The sequence below is a fragment of the Limulus polyphemus genome, unplaced genomic scaffold (assembly GCF_000517525.1).
Source record: "Limulus polyphemus unplaced genomic scaffold, Limulus_polyphemus-2.1.2 Scaffold174, whole genome shotgun sequence".
Classification (NCBI taxonomy): Eukaryota; Metazoa; Arthropoda; class Merostomata; order Xiphosura; family Limulidae; genus Limulus; species Limulus polyphemus.
Window position 1 is genome coordinate 393,014 of NW_013665784.1, and position 6,606 is coordinate 399,619.

At 38.1% G+C, this 6,606-nt stretch overlaps 1 protein-coding gene across 2 annotated transcripts in view; it reads right to left on the minus strand.

Annotated features, from left to right (window-relative positions):
- Positions 1 to 6,182, minus strand: part of LOC106478035 (general transcription factor IIF subunit 2-like) — a 56,281-nt gene extending 50,099 nt beyond the window's left edge. The window contains exon 1 of one of the 2 annotated variants that reach the window (XM_013938543.2): positions 6,083 to 6,182. The gene's annotated coding sequence lies outside the window, so the exon portion shown is untranslated. The remainder of the gene's footprint in view (positions 1 to 6,082) is intronic. The other variant, XM_013938542.2, reaches the window with a different exon arrangement.
- Between the last annotated feature and the right edge of the window lie 424 nt (positions 6,183 to 6,606).

The following is a 6,606-nucleotide window of genomic DNA, read 5'->3' on the forward strand; positions in this document are numbered from 1 at the left end:
AAAAAATTTTATACTTTGCATATGAAAGCATTGTAATGTTCACTGATAATCTGCCATATTTTGTTAACATTCGCAAAGTAGATGTGCAAGCCATTTGCAACAGTCAGAGAAAGTTGTCAAGTAACAGCATTGATTTTAACACTGAAAAGTATGACACTCAAGACACAGCCTTGAGGGACTTCAAGTTTCTGTGCACAAAAATGGGAAATGGTTGAAGCTACATGGACCTGAAAAGTCCTGCCAAGTAAATTACGAATAAATATGGGTACCTCCACACAGTTTCGTAAGCCTTCTCAAGATCGGAGAAAATGGACACAAGAAGTTCTCTCTTGAGAAATGCTTTCCTGATCGAGGTTAAGTCGGATCAGGTGGTCCACGATGGAGCACTGTCGACAGAACCCACATTGGTTAGGCTAGAGGAGGTTGTTTGATTCAAGTAACCAAACAAGATGAACATTAAACATTCTCTCGAAAACCTTACAGAGACAGCTAGTCAAAGCGAGAGGATAATTAGAAGGAATCTTGGGATCCTTCCCAGTCTAGAAAAAGGTAGAAAAATAGCCTTGCACCAAACATAAGGAAAAATGTTTTTCTGCCAGAGCAAGTTAAAAACAACCAGAAGATGAGCAAGATAGGCAGGAGATAGCACAGCTTCTCATAGTGAATATCATCAGGCCCGACTGATGTACTGCGAGACCAATGAAGAGCAAGCTGAATTCCACCAGTGTAAAAGGGCAATTACAGTCATAGAGACAATCAGCCCAAAAGGAAAGAGGGAAACATTCTACCGAAGACTTGATGGTCAAGAAGGTAGGGGAAGAAACAGAAGTGCTGAATAGACAAGAAAAGCACTTCCCGATAGTATTAGCAATGCTCTGCACATCAGCACCTTCCTGGCCACTGGAGAGCAAGATGAAAAGGGGATAGGAAGCATACTTCCCCATTCACCTTCTCAATCTTGTCCCATACGACTTTGGAACTGGTGTAGAAGATATGCTGGTTGTGAACTTAATCCAAGACTTTTCTGACGACTGACCTGCCAAGCATGGGCACAGGCCCACTGGAATGCAATGCAGTTGGAAAGAGTGGCATATAAGTATAAGGTATCCCAAGCCCATTTTGGAGCTTTCTGTGCCTGCTTGAGATAGAAGATTGCCTTAGATGAGGATACCATGGGAAACATGTCAAGGTTTTGGGGGATAGAACAAACAGCTGCCTGAATTATACAATCAATTACTGCTTTAATAGATGGAAAATGCAGCAAGATCAAGTTCCAAGAGAGAGTGATGAAGGAGAGCCAGTCAGCCTGCTTCAACTTTCACCATGGCACACAAGTCGGGTTACATCGACCATGGCTGACATCCCTGAAAAGGATGGGAAAATGATCATTGCCCCATAGGTCACCATCAACCTTCCAAGAAAAATTTAAAAAAAAATGAAGGGGAAAAGATAGATCAATAGCAGCAAAAGAATGACTATGCACTTGAAAATATGTAAAAGAACCAGTACAGATATGAGAATCTATTCTCCACAGAATGACCCCTTCCATCAATATCAGCACTGCCTCAAAGTGGATTGTGTCCATTAAAGTCTCCTAGGATGAAAAAAGGAGACTTCAACTGTTTCACAAAAGCATCAAGGTCTGATTGATCATCTTTCTGGGAGACAGGTAGAAAGAACAAACAGTGATGGTATGACCCACAGAGATATGGACGGCTACAGCTTTCAAGGATGTATCAAGTGGTACATACAAGGTGAGTATGTGCTGGTCACTAGCAGTGCCACACCTCTATGAACTTGTCTATTACCAAACCTGCCATTCCTATAAAAGGAAATCTGCTAAAAGGTGACTGTATCAGTAGGTTGAAGGAATGCTTCCTGTATGGAGAGACACACAGAATGATAGGATTCGATCAAGGCCTAATATCACCCATATTAGAATGAAAACCTCGACAGTTCCATTATATCAGAGTGGCCATTGTTATTTAAGTGGAGGAGAACTGGGCAGAGAACCCTTCTGTTTGCAACCACAATGTTTCTCTTTAGTAGACAGACCTCCATGGAACCTGCCCTGGGTTGATTGGACAGATCTCTGTCAGTAGAAGGAGACTTCAGTGACTGAAGGTGTTAATAAATAATGGCTCTGCATCTTCGGACCAATGGAGAGGGACTTGAGCAGTTACTGGATGCCACAGCAGGGACAGAGACAGAAGTATAAGTAGTCTTGTCAACTCTTGTATCCACAGAGGGTAAAAGACTTTTCACACAGTATGAGAAAGACTGATGGAGGCACAGAAAGATTGGTCTGTACTCCCACTTTAGCAGTGGAACAGAGAGCAGCAGAATATGTCTGAGATGTAGCAAGGGACAACTTCTGAGCCTCTGGATAAGAAATGTTATTTTGCAGTTTTCAAGCATTGTACCTCTTTTTCCTCTACCCACTTAAGACAAGAAAAATAAGACTGATGGGAACCATCATAATTGATGCAGTGAGGTGTCATGATCTTTGCCACCACAATGAGCATATCAAAGAACCATGACAAGATGCCTGAACTGCTGACACTGAAACATCTGAGAGGGTTAGGAATATATGGCTATACCTTACAGTTAAGATAAACGGCCTTGACAGAGGCAGGTGGGTGTAATGATGTAAATGCCAAAATCAGAACATTTGTAGGCAGTATAAATCCTTCTTTACAAGTGGAGATGCTTCTCACCACAAACTTCTTGGAGGGATTTCAGACTCGGGGATGTTCTGTAAATCTTTCTCAATAAGAACTCCTCTGGAAAAACTTAAATAAGCATGGGGAGCAACCTCAATAGGTACATCCCCAATGGCATTCAAATTCAGGAGGAGTTTGCTGTGTTTAGGTGTAGTTGTTTCCATCAAGATGTCTCCAGAACAGAGCTTCTTTTCTGACTTTGGAGAGCCAGCAAGTCTCTCTAAACCCTTCTGAATGAAAAAGTGAGACATTTGTCTGAATGTCAAAGAATGAAGGATGAGAAAATGAGGTACAGAAAGAATATGAGGTGGGGATTAGAGATCAGAGTCTTCCAATCATGGTCGTTTTCGATGAATGAGATTTTTTTTGCAAGTCGCTGAATGTATAATTTATAAAAAAGAAACTTAGCGCCCACTGACCCCACTCACCATGGAGTCCTACAATGGGACGTACTACAAAAAAGCCAACCATTGTAAAGATGCCAGGATTTCATGGGCATGATACCCAAACACTAGTATCAGAAACAATGTCCACAACACCCATTGAGAACATCCAACACTTGTACTTGGTTGACCCTAGCCCAACTAGACCAGCCAACTGACCTGAGTGAGCTACCCCAAGACCACCCATCTACAGGAATACAAAGCCAAACTGGTGTGTAAAAGTGCCATTGACATAAGCCAACCCATCAATAACAACCCTCAACCACCAGGATTCTGTCCTCCCTTTCACGGGTCACCATGCACAGCAAACATGTGGGTGGATGTTTAGATCACAGAGGAGGTAATCTGAAAATACAGAACCTTCCCTGGGACGTCCCCTCACCACAGGCATGAAACAGCTGAAAGGGCAAGTATGTTTAGTGTGGCAGGGATTCAAACCCATGGCCCACAGAATGCAAGTTGAGTACCCTAACTATCAGACCATGCCAGGCCAAAGGAAGAGAAAGAGAAAACAAATTTGGCAATTGCATTCCCATTTACATTAAACATGTCTTCTAAACTATTACCCAAGTGCATTACCTCGCACTTATTATAGTTAGAGGTCAGTTTCTTGAAATTATTTGTTCTGCTTTCCAATTGATCCAAGTTATTCTGAAATGCCTTAATATATTAAATACACATAGAAGTACTGATTACAATGTTATTAGCAAATAATTATGCTCCTACCAATATCCTTAATGGAAATGAGAAAAAACAAATAGATCCACACTGACCCCTGATACACATAACTACTACAAAAAAAATAAAAAATACCCATTTGGACTGGGCTCCAGTAGTATGAACATTTCACTTTCACTGACCCTAAAATTCCAATTACCTAGTCTTCTTCCAATCTCAACCAACATGATTTACTAAGATAACTTCTGCATTATACCTTATTAAGAGATTTTTGAAAATAAAAGTAAACAGAACTACCTACATTTACCCATCGAGTGCAAGACTCGTGTATCTAGGCCTATTCTCACTTACACACACATTAGTAAAAAAAAAAAATAAACATTCTGGTCAAGTTAGCATCTTTCTATAATGCAGTGTGGTTGTTTTACTGGTTGGATCTAGGTCAAGTTCAGCATCACATTGATCCAGGATATGCATCATTTTGCTTCACTGAATAAACAAATTTTCTTGAGTAACATGTCTTCAGACACCCCTGGCCTTCAAAATTTGGAGCGCTTTACCCACACGCTCTAAAATTTGACCTTTCCAAAAGTTCCACACAAACAGATTCCTTAAAGATGGTAACCCTGAGTAAACCAATCCATACCGTTTCCATTTTCTAGGTTAGAAGTAATATGTAAAAAACATTTAACAGATTAGTAAGGCAATATTTCCCTTTTAAGAGCCTATGTTAGCTCTCTTTAATGGTATTATGTACTAAATGATTTTAAGATTTTATTTAAAATTTTCTAGAATTTTTTTCCTGCTTAAGAAGTAAGACTCATAGCACTATAAAAGAATAATTTCCAAGGCAACATTTACGACTTCCTTTAAAAATAGGAGTTACATTAGTAACTCTCTAGCACTTGGGCATCTGCACATCTAATGACCTATCAAAAATGAGAGAAAAGCTCACATATCTGATCTCCTTTAAATCCCTGGGAAAAACCATTGTCTGGTGCCAATGTTTTATTTTTAACATCCAATATTTTCACCTACCATCATGGAAAAAAAAATAGACTACTTGAAGACTTCAAAAGAATGTCCCTACATACCAACCATTGAGAAAAATTAAACTTATGGAACAGGAAAATACAGATTCCCCTTTTAAACTATTGTAAGGTGTTGGCCTTCATTAATGCCAATGGCAACCAATTTCATAAGCTAACCACCTTGTTAGGAAAACAAGCGTCTTAACTGGAGGCTAGCCTGTTTTTAACATATCTTAAGTTCATGTTTTCTCATGCTATTGTCTTCTGGATATAATAAAAAAAAACAATCAGAGACCTTTATCTTATTAACCTGGGTGATCTTGTCAACATTAGTAAAATCACCTCTTACCCTTCTTTTCTCAAGAGAAGATAAGTTAAAATATCTTAGCCTATCCATGTTAGATAACCCTTCCATCTTAAAATCATCTTAGTAGCCCTACACTGGACACTGACGAATAAGTCAACATATTTTCTAAGAAGACCAAAACCATACACAATATTTCATGTGAGGCCTAACTAGAATAAAGAGAAAATTACGTTTTGACTTATAATCTGGTCAATTCTAGTATTTTCAATAGAATGATAAAATTCAAGAATATTTTTTTTACATCCTTCTTTTAAAACAGTCCAAAAAAAAAAGAAGAAAAAAACAACAACAGCCAGTTGACAGTCTTCAACAAACCCTTGCCATCAAAGTCGTTTTACTTTTGAGTTTTAGAGTTTATTTCCAATTTTAACATACTGCACTGCTCGCTTTAGTATTAGAATGTTAAAAACCCTTTCTGTTAGTTTTACGACACCGTTCTTCGTTAGTTCTAATCCTAATTTTAAAACAAAATCAAAACGAAGGACTATCACTATGAAACTCAAAGTATCATCAGCCCTAGTCCCTAGACATGCCATATTCAGGTTTGTGCGAAGGCCCATCGCAATTCCCTTCGATATTTCAAGAAATACTAAAATAAGTTAAACAAAACTCATTCCTAACACCAGTATAAACGTCACCGTGACAAAACTTGAGATCTGACATATTTAAACCTCAATATTAAATATTACACGCGACTCTCACAAAGTGCTCATTGCCATCGTTTTAAATTACATTTACAAAGCATTCAACAACAGTACACAACTTTAAAAGTTACAAATATTTGTATTATTAAATTAGTCTAGAATCCTCTTCATAAGAGATAATACTCATGAAACATACACGATAATCACCTTCTCTGACTCCAGCGTTCCTTAAGACGCAAAGAAAATCACAACAGCACTTAAACTTAAAGGATTGCAATGGACTCACATTGTCAAGATACGGCCGCAGCGCTACTATTGGCGACAAATGGTATTACTAATTATACCGGAAAATATTTATAAAAATACATTACATATTTTGTGAAGAAGAAGGAAAATAATCCGTAAATCTGTTTAAAAATATAAGAAAATGATTATATATGAAAAATATCATTACTTCAAAAAATATCTGTTTGCAAATATAAAAACTGCAGGGGTGAAATTCTGCCGGTACTGAGTACCAAAACTTATTTTTTAAGACGGTACTACTACCGGGACTTATCTAAGTTGCTTTGTCGTTTTTCTTTTTTTTATGTTTACATGTAAATTTTATTTTCTTTTTCAAAAACAGATCCACTTCACCCAGCTGAGTAACTCTACTTATTTTAAAAAAGAATTTCACCCCTGATAAGAAGAATACCTTATTTTGTTGCCTCCCAATGG